The sequence below is a fragment of the Catharus ustulatus genome, chromosome 6 (assembly GCF_009819885.2).
Source record: "Catharus ustulatus isolate bCatUst1 chromosome 6, bCatUst1.pri.v2, whole genome shotgun sequence".
NCBI lineage: Eukaryota > Metazoa > Chordata > Aves > Passeriformes > Turdidae > Catharus > Catharus ustulatus.
Window position 1 is genome coordinate 61,163,288 of NC_046226.1, and position 18,782 is coordinate 61,182,069.

Consider the following 18,782-nt stretch of genomic DNA (forward strand, 5'->3'; position numbering starts at 1 on the left):
CTGTCACCGTCACTGCAAGGGAACCGACTTGGGAACTGAAAATGTAGAAGAGGGGAAGCCCAAAAATACAGCAAAGAAAAAGGTTTTGGTCTGTTTTGGCTAGAGTGAAATTTATGTTGTTCGCAGCCGCGAAAATCTCTGGGCAGAGGTAATTGATTCCTTTTCCCAGTATGATTCATTTTCCTATGTTATACACGTCGTTCACAAGAAATGAAGTACTAGAGGGGATTGTAATTATACGCTATACATCGCAGGGTAATGACCCTGTTGCTCCACCACCAAGGCTGGTCTGTCCATTGTTACTTTGGACCTCAGGGTGTTACTATTCCAAATTGCACCAACTGTTTTGTCAGCCCAGCCCGCAGGGTGTATAAGCCACGTCTGATGTGGCCTTTGGGTGTACCACCAACGCGGATGTGCCAAGATGCTGCGCCAGACCGCAGCTTCCGCTTGTGCTGTTGTTACGCTGGTAGAACTCCTTTTGAACTAAACCTCGTGTGTAGCTGAGCTGTGCCTGGTAGAGGATTTGGTTGTTTGGTTTGTTTGTTATTAAGCACATACCTTCAAAACCAAGTTATCATTAACATTTAATATTCAGGGCTCTTGTATTTGAGCCAGATACGGCTCTTTTCTGTGTCTTGGCCTTCTAATATTCCTGTTTTCTAATATTCCTGTCTCTATTCCTACATCTTTAGTATTGTTTTTAACGTTATTCCAGGGGTGGGTTTGTGCTGAGGTGCTGAATTTTTAGCTTGCAAATCCACAAGTGCTGGTGTGTGCTGCTAGTTAAGAGATGAGCCGTTTGCATGGGTAACAGGTAGGCTTTACCACCCATTCACCCCGTCAGTGTTGTAATCAAACATCACCTTGATGCTTCATCTGAGCAGCAGAGGGATATGAAATTATTTGAGGGATGTGGGAAACTAATTTCTGTGTTTTGTTGTCAGAACAATTTGGAGACACTTCTGTGAGGAGAGCTACAGTAAGAGCAATGCAGAATGGGCTAAATGCATATTGGAAAACCTCCAGACACTGGGAGGCTTTGCCTCAGGGATATGGGTTCTGCCCATCAGAACATTTAAATTTTGCCCTGTGTTTGGGTTCCAGTGAGAACGAACCCTGAAATGCAGTGGTCTTATGAAAGATGAGAAATCATGAATGTTCTGATCTCTCCAGACTTGTTTTTGGGACCATTGGTAATAACAATAAATATTTGATTGATCGAATATGACTTTTTGTGGAAAAGGAATGATATTGCCATTACTTGTCCTTAGAGGGCTGAAGTCTGAGATTGTAATGCTGGGAATAGGCTGCACATTCAGTCAGAACAGTTGTTGATCTGGTCAGTCTTAGCACTGCCAGATCTTTGTATCACTCAGACGAACATTTACAGATTTTGCTGTTGGGCTGTCGTGACCTTGAACTCTCAATCCTCGGTGAAGACATGCCTTTGGCTCCCTTTACTCAATTCACAAAATGGTAGTTTTCTCTTAAGTCCTTTATCCACAATGCCTGTTTCTTAAAATATTTGCATTTTCTGGTTTAGAGATATTACTTTGAACACCTCTGAGAGAAACTTACTGCTCTCAAATGATTAATTAGTTTTAGAGTTTGTGGGGCTTTTTTCACCATCCACACTTCTGTCAATAATGCATCTGAGTTTTATACACATAAGGTTTATTTGAAACATTGCAAAATACCAGATCTGCAACATCAACAATGTTTTTTAGCAATATATTTATGCAGGAGCAGGCGTGCTGGGTAGTTCATAAGCTTTTAATGAAGCGCTGGCAGATATTAGGGTTTTATGGGCTGGAAAACAGTGCAAATCAAAGAGCTTTGCTTACTGTTTATAGCATTTTTCCTCTGAATCTAACAATATTTATCTCACTTTTCCCATCTTGCATTTTGCTCTTCACATATTTACTTTCCCTTTCACTGATATATTTAAAGCCAACAAACTATTTTATATGAAATACATTTAAAGTAACTTCTGTCACTGTGGGCATCCAGTCACCGGGAGAAAGCCTGAGATGACTTATTTCACATCTCCCTTTGTCTTCAGTCTGCCTTTATCCTAGCAAGGTTACACATATCTTGCATTTTTAGCCAGTGTTTCTGGACATCATTAGTTGTGACTTCCCTGAGGCCATGCCAACGATCCCTAAGGCTGCTGTGCTTTCTGACTGCCTGCTGCCTCATACCTGCTCTCGTCACGCTTCCAGTAGCAAAGCCCTTCTCAGAACATACCTCTGTCAATATGTTTTTCTAGTTCTATCTGCTAAAATAGTCAAAATACTTGATGGCAGTATAGTATGCTGGTACTACTAGGAGGTAAAAATGTATGTCTGAGAGAAGCAGATGATTTCTAAGTAAACAAAAGAACTTGTCTTTAAGAGAAGCTACAAATGGAAGATACAACATTTTTTTTCTCCCCAATTCTGTTAGTTTGTAAATCTGGAATAATTGCAATATTTCTCTGTACACAGAAAATATGGTTGGTTTGAATGGATATGAGACTTGTGTATGCCACCTCAAATTATATTATAGAAACATATTTTGTGCTTTTCAGAATTATATTTTACATTCCAGTTAGCCTAATGTGGTTTATTCAGGTCATAGTACTGTGCTATTTTTTAAAGCTTTGTCTTTTCCTGAGGACACAGAACACCTTCTTCAAACTTGTTGGAAAGTTTTCATTGACACCAATGCAACTCAAGCCGTTTACAGTGCAGCTGTATTTTGTTGGAAATATAACAGTATTTCAGAGTGGGCTTTTAATGTCTAATTTACTTTGTATGACCTAGCATTAGGTACCCTGTATTTGTACTTTCATCCAAATTCTGCTGGGTGTTAGTTGCTCTCTTCAGCTGGGGTGTACAAGTGTAGATGGACTGTAACTTTTGTCTCAGCTTCCCTGGGAAACCTCTCAGAGCACAACCAGATCCCAGGCTGCAAACAGCAGCAGAAATTTGGCAGGAGAGGAAATAGGGGACCTTTCAGAGAACCACTTTGATTAGACTCAGTTTTGGCTTATCCTGACCAGCTGCTTCATCACACCGTATCTCTTGTCTTTTTCTTAGCTTGAGTGTCATCTACATCACTCTCTCCTCCTCTTCTATTCATCTTTTTGGGCCTAGTTACCAGAAGAAAGTTTCATGACATAATCTACCCAAAATAATCATGGCCTGTGCCATCAACTGAGCTGACAATCTCATTTGCTCTGTCTGATACACCACTTCTCTTTGCCTTTCTGATCTGCTTATACTGTGAACTCTTTGGCAGGGATTTCTGCTGTTCCTGTTGGCTGGTTTCTGCTTACAACAACTGGTGATTGTTTCCACTGATTTTCTGCTGAGCCTGTGCAGTGTCTCTCTTCACTTGGACGTGGTCTGACTTGGTCCTTAAGATGTCAATAACCATAGTTAACAACAATTTTGGAGTACTCCTGAAGTTTTTCTCGTATCAGGAATCTTTGTGATTAGTGTTTTTCCGAACATGTACGTTTTCAAGTGTATAAAAAGATTCTTTGCTTCTGACAGCGTGAATCTGTGCGCTGTATGTGCAATTTGCCCTGGTAATTACTTATGTATGGTGATAACCATAGCAACATCCCAGGTAGATAATGTCATGCAAATTACTGCAGCTCCAGGGATGGGAGATATTAATACAACTATGTACTTGCACCCCTGGTCTTCAACATTTTGCAGTGACTTTCCCTTTCCTTCCTGCAAAACATGTTGGTTTCAAATTTCCTTTCCTCACTATGATCGGGAAGCAAGAGAAAACCTCTTGCTATGTTTCTCATTGGTATTCACAGAGGGAGGGGGGACGACGGACCTTCAATGTTTCTATCATGAATAATTTTGTGTGCACAGTGGAAATTCCACAGTGTATGTAGGGCATAAAAGTCTAGAGACTTTGATACACTGCTGGGCCTGTTGTGCTTAAACCCAAGTTCCTGCATTTGCAAACAAGGAGTGTGAACACGTGGGGGTGGAATTGCAGCCACAGATGTTTGAACTGAGGTGTAAATGTCCTCAAATCAGTTACAGAAGATACGGGAGAGCAGCTTTGTTGCTCAAAGCAGACACTGCTGTTGCTGAATACTTATCAGGGCCTGTGCATTGTTGCTGAAATGAGCAAACAGCAGAGAAGGAGCTGGTAACAGTTATCCCTTGTTTGGTCATAAACAAGAGCAACAACAACAAAAAATCTGTAGGAGAGCTGATCTATGTATACATTAGTCCTTGTATAACCTTAGAACCCTGGATGTATGAAAGTAAGGTACTCCTCTAATCTGTTACTAGAGTATTTTGTGAAAGATACAGAAAAAGCAGACAAAAAATTTAAGTAAAGATTTTGCTTTTTTTGATGAAGAATGAAATTGTTGTTGAATTTGGTTTTTTTTGGAGTTAAATAGTGAGAATGTGGTTTTAGTGCTGCAATCTGTGCTGAAGTTGCTGATTACTGAATGCTGCACTGCCCCAACTTTTAAGTAAAGAAAGACCCTGATAAAAGAGGGTAGAGATCTGTGGACAGTGACTGACAGTGAAAAGACTGGTGCAGGCAACCACAGCACAGCTACATCAGTTTGTAAGGGACATGATCCCAAAGCAGGCTGTGCTGTTCAATGGGCCAGCACTGAATAGTCCTCATCATAAAAACATGGTCTGTCTCAAACAGAACCATAGGGGAGAGTGCAAACAAAATTAATGAAGTCTCTGAGAAATTTTATTTCTGCTAGAGGTAGTAGACATAGAGAGTGTTAATTAATTGGAGATTAAAATACTGCTAATCTGTATCCCTTGATATCTGTACAGGAGGGTTTGCCACTCTTACAGCTCTGCCTGTAAATCCCAGATTGTAAGGTTTAATCTTTTCCCCTGTAATTTCTCTGTGATTTAAAAATTCAGTGCCGTGCCCCATGGTGGCACTGACAGCACTGCAGCTGTGCCAGCCTCCCAGGCAGTGCAGTTTGAAAGGTGCCCACGTTCAGGTAATCCAGTTTGTTGCCAAACCTTGCCACAGTACCTGAAGTTATGGGCATCCCTGATCTGCACTGGAGTATTTCTTTCAGAGAAAACCACCTGTTAGGATGCCTGCCTAAGAAAAACAAACTGCACCAGAAGGAAATATATAAGGTCAGGCTTTTTAATCATCTGACAGAAACTATTGAACCTAATTATCTGCAGGAGATCTTGCCTGTCTGCCTACTTTGCATTTAATAGATATTTCTTTCTCATTTCTATTTTCAGCATGTGATTGTCTGGGAATGGCCTCTCCTTAAAAGCTAAATCACATCAAAGAGAACAACAAGTACCTTGGAATTACAGAGATAACCTAACTGAGGTCCTGGCAAGTTAAATACACACTTCCTCAAAACAGAATTTGTAATAACTGCACTGCTAGACCTACTGAAACCCTGTTCATAAGCCAGTTTCTGACCAGTACCAGAGTCAGAGAAAACATTTGACTGCACTTATCAGTCCTCTGCTAGCCATGGCTAGGATGTCTTCTTCAGGACTGAACTACCCTCCTCTTAAGTCTAGGGATTGTGGGGATCAACACAATTTTCGTTTCCTGGTGGCTTTGCTGTGAAAGTGCATCTCTCTATGGTTTTGATTTATTGCTGTTATTCACAGAGAGGTATGGTTAACAGTGTTTAAAAGCAAAAAGTCTGCAAGCCACCTAGGAGTGTCTGAGCAATGGTGTCAGCTGTTAATGAAACTCATAGCAATTGAAGATCTTAAAAGTTCGTCTCAGAATCTGCTGACATTGCAAAGCTTCCCTCAGAGCTGCAACACCATTCCAACACAGAGGAAAAAAGTGTGCATGAGAAAAGATCTGTCTAGGTTAATGCCACATGTAGGGCTGGTGTTGGATTTAGTGACTCTGGTTCCCTGCTCTAGTGAGCACGTTGCTTTCCTCCATCACATGTTTTGGTTTGCTTCTAGCTAGCCACACTAGGGGAACCTGCCAGCATGTGAAACCCTGCTGTATTAGCTAGCTGGGCAGTTTGTATTTAACAGGTGGGTATGTGTTACCAACAAGCAAAGGAAAGAATAACATCAAATTCATATGTCTAAAAGGCAAGTGTTTAACAAGCATTATTTGATGTACATGATTTTATTTACAGTCTTTTCTCCACATTTTTTCTGCCTCAGCAGTTTCTCACCTTTGCTGCTTTATGACATGAAGTTCAAGGATACATTGCATTATCACAGACATCAGGGGAGAGAAATTGGCTTGTCATTAATAAAAGTCATAGAACCAACCCTGCAATAAACCCTGCTTTTGGCCATGACCTCTGCCTCCTTGGGTGCAGCAGTGAAACACAACCTAGAGCTCTCCCTGAACGTTTTTAACCCAGGGTTAAAAATCTCCATATGCAAAGGTCAGGTGTAGAAAGAACTCGTCACAGGGCTGAGATGCATAAGTGCTGTAGGTGCAGAGCAGCCTGGAATGGAGATATCCAGGGGGCTGGAGGAACTTGGGTTTCTTTCCTGGTCTTTCGTAGGGCAGAGGGGTCTGTTCAATGTCCACTGAAATCAGCTGAAACATCTTAGTAGCTTTGGTTTGTCAATGATGCAAAGCAAAGCCATGCAGCTTTTAGGGGAAGAAGTGCAGTATGCTGGAAGCAATGTGAATTCCTTTTGCTCCTTTTTGCATCACTAATTTATATTTATCACACAAAATCATAAACTGCACATAAACTTAAATGCAGAAATAATGTACATTACTATGATAATAGAGAAGCCGTGCTCCTTTAACCAGACAGATAAAATAGAAATAGACATATTGAATGAGTTCTCCTCAGTGGAATGTTCCAATTCCTTATATTTTCCAAATCTTTACATTCTAACTTGTCTGTTAAGGATAAAAAGTATAATTACACAAAAATGTGCTTTCAGAGGACAAAACATCAACTAAATTTCTTCAGACAGAAACATATGAATGTCCAAAGACTTGGTTGAAAGACTTTCATACAGGGCCTTGCGCTCAATATCTGTTCCAAGTTTTGTTGTAGATTGGCTATTTGGAATTTGCAAACCATTCAAGCAGAACACACAACAACTACAGTTTTGAATGTGTAAAAATAGCACTCCTGTAAGTTAGGTTAGCTGCTTAAAACTATTAACTGGGAAATCTACATTTCCAGTTATTGTTTTGTTTTGTACAAGGTTGCAGTGCATTAGGGTTTAACCAATGACAAGTACAGCCAAAATACATAGGCAAAGCAAAAGCACCTATGGAAAAACATTCACTAGTGCCTGGATTGTGAAGTGCAGATTTAAATAAACTGAGTGATCAACTGGAACTGGCTACAGTGTTGTTGCAAATGTCAGTGAAGCAAACAAGCTCATTCTTTGCCTGTGAAGTAGCATTGTAACACTTCCTATGTACAATCTACATTTAAATGTACATATGGGGTTACCTTTTAGGTTGTGAAACAGAATCATACAGGCAACAAACATTACATCTTGGGTCTTCTGTGAGTGAAAACTGTTGTGTCAAATATGGTTAGATTAGTAGGGTTGATGGGCATTATTCAAGGTTCCTAGAATTTATCTACCAAGCATAAATAATTATTTAACAACTAATAGGGCGAGGCCAGAAGTATAATAGCTTTTATGTTGAAATTAACATCAACTGATCTGTAGACATCTGCTAAGCAAGCCAAATGTGGTCTATGTGCTGTATGTTTTGCCTCACTGCCTCAAAATAACAAGCACTGCTTATATTTGGAGGGGCAGTTTTCCTTGTTGAAGTGGAAAAAAAAGTGTTCTGATAGAAAATCACTTGCACTGTTAGGATCAAATGTGTGATGAACATTAAATAGCCCTACAAATTTAAATAATGCTCGATGTTGAGATTTCAGCCTTGCAAATGCTCATTTCCTGATGTGTGCTTACTGCGGTTTGGAGGGAAAGGAAAGTTCTTTCTTGTTAGAAGGAAAACAAAGTATCACCCAGTATATTCCAGCTCTTAGCTGTTTCAGCTTTCTGGGGCCCAGTGAGTGTGGGAGCCTGGGCTCCAGTGATTCTACTCTTTCCATAATGACCAGAAGGGTGAGGGAATTCTAAGAAAAGCCACAGCATTAAGAAAACCTGAAAAAGTTCCAAGAAGCAAAGAGCCTTTCCAAACAGATCCTGGCTGTTGCCTTGCAGGGACCTGCATTGTGTGTGTAAATGTTTGGGTGCTGTGGATGCCAGAACAGAAACTGTGCTTCCTTTCCTTGAGAGCACCACTGTTGGCATAGCCTCTTTGCTTTGCTGCCTGTTGCAGTTTGTCTGCTTTCAGGGCCAACCATTCAATCTTTGGCATCTTCCCTAGAGGTCTTGGCCTTTCCTCTGTTTTAAAAGTATTAGAAGGAGGCTGAATTGCTGAGTGGGGAGTGTAATCTTTGTGAGGCCAAGTCTAAAGATGTTAGTAAGCTCAAAGGGCTGCGCTGGCAATTTACCGGGTACTGTGCAGGGATGAATGAGAGGCTCATATTCATTGTGCTTATGTATGCTCAAGTTCTTTATGTCCATATTTAGATCCATTAACACAATAAGATTAAGCCAACTTGAATTTCTTGACTGAACAAAGCACTAAATGGCAGAGCCTCAACAGCAGACCCCATAAATGTGTACTACCACCAGCAGCATGACTAACGCTGGACCTGAGATCCTGTGGGGTTTTGGCAGTGCCACAGAAGAGGCTGCTCTGAACAAGCTGGATTCCCTTTCGTACAGGAGCCTTGGCACCAACCTCCCTGTAAGCTGGCTCAGGCTTTTCTGGGGGCACTGAAGGCTGGGCTCTGTGCTGGACTCAGTGTCCCTGCCCCAGGATTTCCTGAATATCAGAGTGCAGCCTCAGGCTGCTCTGGTTCACCCAGCCAGGAGTCCCTGGGAATTTGTCTGCCAACTGGGCTAGCCAGAACACACAGTGCTCCAGCCAAAGTCAACTTCCCCCTGTGAGAGTGACCTCAGCGAGGAAATGTCAGATGCTGCCTGGGCCAGTTTTCAAGCCACACCTCACCTTTCCCAGCAGGGATTTCCCCAGAAGGTAAGTGGCAGAAATTATGTCCTGTGCTGGCAACTCCAGAGGACAGAGTTAGAGAAACAGGACAAAAACATGTGGAGGAGGAGAGCTCCTGCATTCCAGGCAGATCATGAAGCAATAGAAGGATGGAATGGTTTGAGCTGAAAGGGACCTCTAGGGGATCATCTAGCTCCAAACACCTGCCATGGGCAGGGACACCTTCACCAGAAGCCAAGTTTAGACTGTGATGCTTTTCTTCACTGCTTCAACACAGATGATGAGAAGAAAGAAATTCTGTTTGCAAAGGTCTGATCTTCACTTTCTGCATTGAAGTAGTGCACAAAGGAATTTGGAGTGTCCTGAGGCAGGAATGCTTCAGGAATTTTGTTCACAGATGAGGCTCCTTGTCCAGCACAAGAATATCCAGGCTGGATAAAGAGTGGACAGCCAGGTCTGTTGTTTGGATGTGGTGGCTCTGACTGGTGCAGGGATTTAGTGTGGACTTCATTCTAGGTGATGTAGCTGTGCTCCATTGCAGGCATTCATCTGATGCGAGTGAGGAAGTTTCTCTGTGCCCTTTGGGCTTGGTTTTCTGAGGGAAATGTGGATTGCTGATTCCAAATAACAGCATGTAAGAACTCCTGTGATGAGGGTGTATAACAGCCCATTCAGCTTTACTTTGATGATTAGGTTACTGCTTTTAGTACAAAATACATAGCCAGGCAGTCATTTCTATGCATGTTCCAGAGTGGTGCATTACTGCATTTTAACACTTGACATGAGCATAATTTACACACAGTGACTGCTTTGTTTCCCATGAAAAACAAACCCTCTACCAGCAGATGCAAGAAATCTACTAAAGATTTCATGTTATTAATGTTTACAGCATTTGTTGTTGTGTTGCCTATTAATTACCGCATTTAAGAGTGTGCCCTTCTGCTGTGAGGGGTAGGCGTCTATTTGGAGTGTTGCTTCTGGAAAGAATGTTGACACTAATTCAGCATTGCTGCATCTGGAAGGATGCTGCTCTCAAGCAAAGTGCAAGCTGGGACTAAGCCTGCTGTGAAAAGTGACACTAACTTGGTGTAAAAATGGCTGTGGGGGAGAAGTAGAGCCCCTGGTTTCAGAGGCTTCTTGCAGTCCCAGTGCGATACAAGTCAGTGAGAAAATAGGCCATGTGTTGGAGAGAGCACATTGGCTAAGGCTGTGAGGCAGACACTTGTCAAAGGAGGGTGTATTCAAATCTGAAATACAGTCTCTAGCCCTTACCATCCTCCAGACAGCAACTTCTTCCTCCTCTCCCAGAGGAGTGCCCCTACTGTAGCCAGGCATTTTACTGGGAGCACCAAACCTGCTGGGTAAAGAGCAGTGCTTTCTTCTGTCTGTTTTCCTTCTGGAAGTGACTCTAACCATTTATTTCATGCTTCAGTCTGACCATTTCTTCCTGTATGAGTGGAAAACCCTGCTGTGTGTCCAAGTTCTGACACTGTGGTCATCAGGGAGTTGTGCATGGCCCTGCAAAGGGGCATCACACAGGTGGTGGAAAGGTGAGGAAAGGTGGCATCATTCAGTGAAAAGAAAAAAAAAAAGTCAATGAGTTCCCAGCTTGGCATCATTCCCTCTTACTGTTCTCGTTCCTTGAATCCCCTTGCTGTCTGTGGCTGGCAGGCAGAGACCCTGGGTCTGGTGAGGTGCTGTGCAGTTGGTAAGGGAGCAGCTGTGAATACCTCAGTGGTGTCTGAGACATGGCCAGCCCCACTCTTGTATGTTTTGATTCTGTGTGCTGCTCTTCAAAGAGTGGAATTATTAGGTTCTCTGGAAAAATTACAGTTTGGTCTGTCTTTATGCATCTGTCTCTTGCTGTGATCAGACTCTTTTTTGGTTTGGGTCTATCTTTATCTCCATAGGTCTACCAGACAGAATGGAGGTGTGATTGTAGCATGTGGGGCTGTCTTAATTTAACCATCAGATGTAATAGCAGCAGTGAGGAGGCAGCAGCACTGGCCAGCAACCAATTTATAAAGTCTCCAGAGACTTCGTGTGTGTGTGTCTCAAGGTATGTTGACACTGCAGCAACTGCTGCTTGCAGAGATACCTTGAGATAGCTGCTAATAATTTCACAATGATTAGTTAGCAATGACTGAGTTCAATAATTGTCACAGAGTTTATTCTGTGCCTTGGGTGAGTTTTGCAGCTTGTCCTGAGTATCATGCTGCTGTGGATGGAATGCACTTGTTTTAGCTAGCAGCAAACATGGATAGTGTTTTACATGAGTAATGTGAATATCCACCCAAACACATCCTCAGCACATATGGAACCAATGCTGAGAGATTAAAGATGGACAATGAAGCAAACATAGGGTAGACTAGCTCTATCATATCAACTTTATGTCAGGGGAGGGATGGGGACAAAGCAGTGTTTCCACTCCAGTGCTGCAGTTATGAGCTTATGCCAGAAAAATGACCAGAACTGTTGAAACCGTCCCATGGTGCCTGACTCTGGAAGATACAAAGTGCTGGCAGAGATTGTGTCATGTGCAGAACAACTTGTCAGTGCCTCAGAAGTGGTAGAAATAGAGCATGAGCAGTGGGTCTCCAAGCCCACCTGATGACGTGCTGTGGTTGTGTCCTGCCACAGAGCGATACCTGGGGCTCTCCCGCTTTTTACCCCATGGCATGGCTTGTAAGCTGTCACACTAATGAGGGTCTGACAGAGTGCCTGGGCTCTGCTCTGCCACCCAGTGCTTCTCACTGAGCTCTGCTGAACCTTAGGCCTTGCTTTTCTCATCCTTGCAGGTTGGTTTGGGTTGCTAAACCAGGCATCACCTTTCTGTGCATTCCCTTTCCTGAAAATGGGCTCAGCTTCCCATTTAGTCCAGCACAACTGGGCCTTGGGACTTGAAAATAATCTCAGTCTTTCAGCTAGCAAGATTTGTCCTCAAAACTTTTTCTTGCATTCTACTTTGGGCATCATTTTTACATGCTCCTAAATTTCATAGGGCATTGGGAATGACCTGCACATGGAGATGGCTCTTGTATTAAAAATAGCTTTGGTTTACAGTGTGTTCTAAATGAGATGCACTGCAGTTTTTCAGGAGTCTTTCAAGTGTGCTCCCCATAGGTATAGGTGTATCACTAGCCAGTGGAGCTTTGCTACAGATCCAGATTTGGAACGAGCATCTGGCCCGGATCTTTGTGAATCCGTGTTTTAATCACACACAGAAAAGCACTCGGGACTTTAGGTAAAGCGATGAAAGAAATGATGTGAAGGGCCAGTTTGTCCCTTGGTTGTGAGTTGGAGTTTCCTGCAGGTGAGTTTGGAGCTGCAGAGCATCCCTTCCTCCATCCCTCTCTCTCCATCCCTCCCTCCATCCCTGCGAGCCCGCACTGCAGCAGCCCCACCTGCTGTCGGACGGGCTCCCTCCTTCCCCGCCGCCTGCCTCTGCCGTGGAAGCGATCATTTCACATCTCCTATCGCCCTCTTTCACCCTCCTGCTCCCTCTGACGCTCAGTTCTGTGCGGTCCCCGTGTTTGTCATCTCTTGTGTTGACTCTAAGGATATCTTATCTCTGCTTGTAAAGCGCTGAGTAAATTTACACACTGTGAATGCTTGATAATAATAACAGCACTAATCGTTTCCTTTTACTAGCATTTGATTTCAAGAGCTCTTGGTGAAGAAAAAGTTATCAAGGCAAAGATATAACTATATTCTTGAGATGGCTTTATTCTAAACCGAGGAGGGGAATTCATGTGTTTTTAAAGGTTTTTTTCTCTTTAGAAATGAAAACACCACATATAAATCTGCCCAGAATAAGAAAGAAAATAAATGAGACATTTTAATTGACAATACCTGTAAATAGGACAGGATGATAAATGGTGCATTGAGGTACTTTTTCTTAAATTATGCTGCTATTTTTATGAGTTTGAGATGAGCACAGTATGGCTTATTTACACCACAGATTTATTTTGAGATGAGGGTACTTTTAGAGGAGGAAAAGATTTTCATATCTAAAGGCTTTAAAAAATAAACAAACAAACAAACAAACAAATAAATAAATAAATATAAAATTTACAGACATTTAAGGACAAATTCCACAACATACTTCAGCTCATGACTGTTTTCAACAACAGTTCTGTTTTAGTCAATGTGGATGTTGGTGAATCAGGATCTAGACCATCAACTTTACTTCCCCTAGGAAAAAAACCCTACAATCTCAATGATTATTATCTCCTCAAGTATCTTATTTTGGAAGAGTTTGTTAGCCTACAGTGTGACATATTGCATTGCATTTGAGAGCAAGGAGGGACTCAAAACTTGCCTCTGGAATGATATTCCAAACACTTTGTTTTTGAGAATTCTTTAGATTCATGCATTAGAACTGTGGAATTGAGAGTGCATGCATGTAGGTGTTGTTATTTCTTCTTGTGGGATCTGGTATGTGCAGGTAGAAGTAGAGTGGAAAGGTGTTGTCATTTAGTTTGGGGGAGTGTGACTCTAAGGATAATAATTTGATATAATTTGTTTCTAAAGCAGGTAGTATTAAAGTTCAGGCATTATCTGAGATGGATGAAACTTCTTCCAAGATACTTACCCTGCAAAAACCCAGCAAAGCAGGCTCCAGCTGACTTTGGGAAACCCTTTTTATTTGTGGCATAGCAAGTGTTTTACACCTGGACTTAAAAAATTTTAATAAAAATTCTGTTATTAAACCTCCATATGTCATTTTGATAGGTTGATAGGACAGTTAATAGACAATGTTGAGCATCTACTCATTTCCTGGACATTAAGAATTGGATTTATCAGTAAAGCAAGATTTTAAAATACTATAAAACAAAAAAATGCTTAACCACATGTTCTGAACACGTAACAAAGGTATTTCTTTTATTCATGAATATAAGACACTTCCTCTCAAAAGATAGTTTAGACCTGAATTTTTTAAAAGGATGTTTGGATTTCTTAGATGAGTGAATGTTTTTGCCCATGTCTCTGCCTGATCTGCCTTGTGCCTGTGTAACCCAGCAGGGAGAGCACAGCACTTTTTGATGTTCTCAGACAGGGTGAATGTACCTTGCTTTGAAGATGAGGGAGGCACAGTAGTGGTTCATGTGCCATGTGCAGGTTCTCCACAGAGAACTTAAAATGTCACAACTACCACAAAGTGCAGTGAGTCCAAAAACTCAGTGCAAGATGTACTGAGGAAAAAATAAAAAATAAAGATGGAGAGGGAACAATTAGCTGCTGCTTTTCTTGAGGTCTTTTGAAATATGACCATAGGTCATATCTACACATTAGAAATTACCTATGGTAGAGCCACATAGATATCTATGGTGGTTCACTCAGTACTAAGTGGATGAAATTTGAATTGTTTTCTTAGTGTAAAGCATCTTAGTGGGTACCTCTGATGCCAGAGCCATTGCAGTGGTGTGTAACAAGTAAGAATGTGCCCTGGCTTTACCTTACAGGCAGGACAGTCCTTTCCTTTCTAAGAATATTAGACTCATTTATCTTGGGATCCAGCAGCACCCAGGCTGAGATCTGGTAGCAACAGCTGTGTGGCAACTCAGTGTTTTGGTGTCTGCTGTATTCCTATGTGAGTGCAAAGTAGATTCAGGAGTTTGGAAAACTGCAAAAGGGATGAAAAAAGTATATTTTTGTGAGGAATTCAGTAGGCAAGTGGGTCATCCTTTACTATAGCTCTGTTTCCAAGTAGTGTAGTAAAGGCTGAGGAACAGGAATCTGAAGGATGAAGTTTCATGACAGCCTTTGTGGAAAGTCTTGTTTCTATTACCAGGCATGGCTCATAACCAAATAGAGGACTCTGGAATGATTGATCAGTCTCTTCAAATGGTTGTTAATAAACTGGAGACTTTTTATAAACATGGCAGTTAAACAAATGTATGATCATGTCTATGCATGGGCTCCTGTCAGTCTGCTCACTCAAGAATGTGGCAAAGAAAGTGTGTTGAGTGATATTTCATTGTTTACCCAGGGTTTTAGCTAAGCATGTTAGAAAGGTCTGAGTTAGACCGCTATCTGACTATCCCTAGATTACATGGCTGAGGTAAGATTTGCAAGAGGAAGTTTTTAGTTTATTAAATCTACAGCACGAGTTGGGGAAAAAAATACACAGCATTCTGGGCATATGAACCATCCTTCGGGCACTTGAGAGGGATTGATGGCAGCATTTGCTGCGTTGAAAGCTCAGTGGATGTGAACTTATGTCTGTTTGGCTCAATTACTGTGCTCTGAGCAGTGTAATTTAAATATTGTGTGTTTCCGGAAGGTTAACGTTGCTGGTACACTTCATGCTCTTCACTGTAAAAAGCAAGCACTTTAAAAACAAGTGACAATCTCCCATTTGCCACTATGCAATCAGTGAAACTGCTCTGTTGAGATCGAAATTTTCAAGGCTAAAGTCAATTAGAGGGGAAGGGGGGGTGGTTTCTTAAATTTGTTAGTCCACGTGAAACAGATGCAGAAATGATACTGTAAGGCAGCACACCAGCCAAATTGGGGGCTAAATTTATTTATAGATAATTCCAGTGAGGGAGAGCAGGGCACAAACAGGTTTCTGTGCAGCTGGTCATTGCACAGTGAGTTCACCTGAGCTGTTGAAATAATTTGTTCCTAGAGCTGATACAATCCCTAGTCTTAAATGTCATCCGAATTTAAAGTAAAGCTCATTTTGTTCTTTTTAATTTTGGATACTATTACCAGTTTCCTAGCAAAATTTTGGAAGTCCAGCTGCAAATAGCAGACTTCACAGAATGGCTGTATATATATATTTAGATTATTGTCTTGACTTGCAATCACTTTGATGAAGGGGCCCATGATTTTTATGTTATAGGACATAGCAAAAGATGCACCTGCCAGTTTTATTTCTGTTTTTATATTGTTGGAAGAGGTTTGGAAGTTTGATCTAAGTATATTCCCAGAAGTTGAGATGCTCCTCTGAATCTTTTCGATTTGCTGGAGGAATATTGTGATTGTTGGGGGGTTTTTTTGCCGGAGGGCAGCCCAGGGTCTAAAAGGTCCATTTGAGACTTATAACCTCTGATTCCTGGAATAGAAATGTAGAGCCCAAATTATGAGCACCTATGTGGGGGTTTCTAGTGAATTCAATAAAAATCTTGTATGAAATGTGTGCTGTCACATGCTGTGTTGTCTTCTGGGCAGATCAAAAATATCAACATTTCTCATGGAGTAACTCTATTTTTGACTCGGTAGCCAATGAGCAGGAGCTGGACATGACATAGAATGGAAAAGAAAATGAAATATGAACAAGAAGAAATCTTTCTTTAGCCATTTACAGAGTAGCCATTTGTCAGCATCAGGTAGGTATATCTCTATTTTAAGGAGCAGAAGAACATCTGAAATGTGCCACTCTTATGTGATTTGAGTCCTAAATATAGCTTGTGGCTATGAGTCTGTCTTTAGCATATTGCAGTGCCCCCAAAGGCCCCAAAGAATTTTGTTCAGGTAAACTTATCTCAGACTTAATTTTCTTTTAGTTGTGGTATTAATTCAGGGGTTGGTACAGTTTGTTTGCTTTAAACAAATCTGTATTATTTTTCTTTGCGTTTTTCAAAGCTCATCATTTTGGAATCCTAAATGAACTGTTAAAAGAACTATTTATTATAACCCTGTTATATGGATATATTTTGACAAAGCATGTGCATGAGCTTGATGGTGCATCAAAGCAAAAAATCCAAAATGGGCTTTGACTTTAAGGAAAATACTTGAACCACTGTCAAGATCAAAGTATATTTCATGTACTGGAGTCCTGATGCAGCAAAGCATATAAGGAAGAATTTCAGACACAGTGAGCTTTGGTGGCAGCCAGTGAACATGATTGCATTTACTGCTGGGATTCTTGCTTCTCAAAAATCCCAACCAAACAAAACAGTTGCCAACAATGAAGCCATCAAAAGTATTGTAATCTTTCTTCATCTTCTCATCCTTGCACAGCATTCCTTACACAATTTGCATTATGCATAATGAATTGTTTTAATCAGAAGGACTTAAAATTTTAAAAGTTCCTCCATTTGCAGATCTGTTTCTCTTGGTAAATGTGGTTAGGTGACAGGAAATAGCTTGTGTGCTTTTCCATGTCCTAGTAATCTTTTAATCAAATAGTAATGTTTCATGCAATAGGCTTACTGCTCTTCCTCCTTCTCCATCACTAAGAGTCTGAGAATATGCATGCTGACACCAAATAAATGAAAGCAGTACTTTTTTTTTCCCTGAGAATATGTATGCTGGCACCAAATAAATGAAAGTAGTCCTTTTTTTTCTTAATGGAAAATGCCTGGTAAGACACTTTGGTTCCCTACATCCCTCTTTGTTTCTCAAGCAGACCAGTGAGGGCTTTCAGCCAGACAAATGTTTCATGGCAACAGCGCTTTATGTTTTCGTAACACCCTTCTTCTAAGGGTCTGAAATGCTTTACAGCACTAATAAATTAAGCCTCACCACATCCTATGTGGTAGGTTACTATTATGCCCCTTTTATGGGGGCCAGACTTTGTGGAATAAGTTGCATTCAACATGCCAGCACGCTGTGAGCAGCCCATTTGGGGTTTCATCCCAGAATGATCATGTGAATGCTGTCTACAATGGAGTCTATAAAAGAGGTATCCACAAGGCAGAGCACTAGGACTTCTAGAAACAGTATTTGTCTTTGGACCTTATGCAGAGAGCTTTAAAAAAAATTGTGAAGAAAACTGTGATTAGACACCCAAAAAAAGTCTCGGCAATAATTCAAGATGAAAAACTCTAATAAATGATGAAATGAAGGTTCATCAGTCTGGAAAGAATGGGAATGTGGAAGATGGTCTGGGGAATCAAAGGAGAGGTTTTAGAGTGGAGGAACCATGACTAGATTTTCTTGGCTGCAATTTAAAATATACAGGAGCATCTGGTCACCCCATAATCCTCAGGATCAAAACCATCTAAATTACTTTCAAAATTAAGCTCAGTCATTGTATGAACAGGCATGTGGGGTTAGCTGGCTCAAGAAATTGATCAGGGAGGGACCCCTCCCAAGATAAATTAACATTATGTGATAAACTCAGTGCTTCATGGCATGCTTTTTGTTAAGTTGTAAAAAAATCATATTATTCAGGGATAACCTCATTGTTGAGTTAAGATGAAGCACGGAATGCAGGCACCAAGGAATATCTTCTGTTCTGAAATATTCATAAGTTTTTTTGTTTTCTTTTTCTACTGACAGAAACAGTCAAAAAGCAGCCTGGAGGAAATGTCCTTCGCTTTTGGAAAATGAGTTGGTAATTTATTCACATAAGGCCATGTAGTCATTTTGAATTAGCACATTGTGGAATCTACTAATAAAATGAAGTCAGTTTACATTTTAAACAACCTTTAATATTTGTAAAAGTAAATATCCCTTAATTTCTCAGCAATTTAGATGTAATGGAAATTGTCAGAAATTTTAATTTCTCCCCGTTTAGCTCACTCACAATGGCTGTCAAACAGTCAAGTGATATGACGTAAAGTACTGCTAATCGTTTCAGCACAAGACAGTACTTCAAAGGTAAGGCAAAGGATGTGCAGACACTAATGAAATTTTATTATCAGAACATAGAATTAGAATTGTGACAAGAGACAATGGTTGCAGTGACATGCAGCTAGAATGTTAAGCTTCTGAAATCTCCAGGCTGAGTCTCGCAGACAAAAATAGCTAAAGCTGCAGACTTCTTAATAGTCTTAAATGGAAATTGAATGGGCTCAATT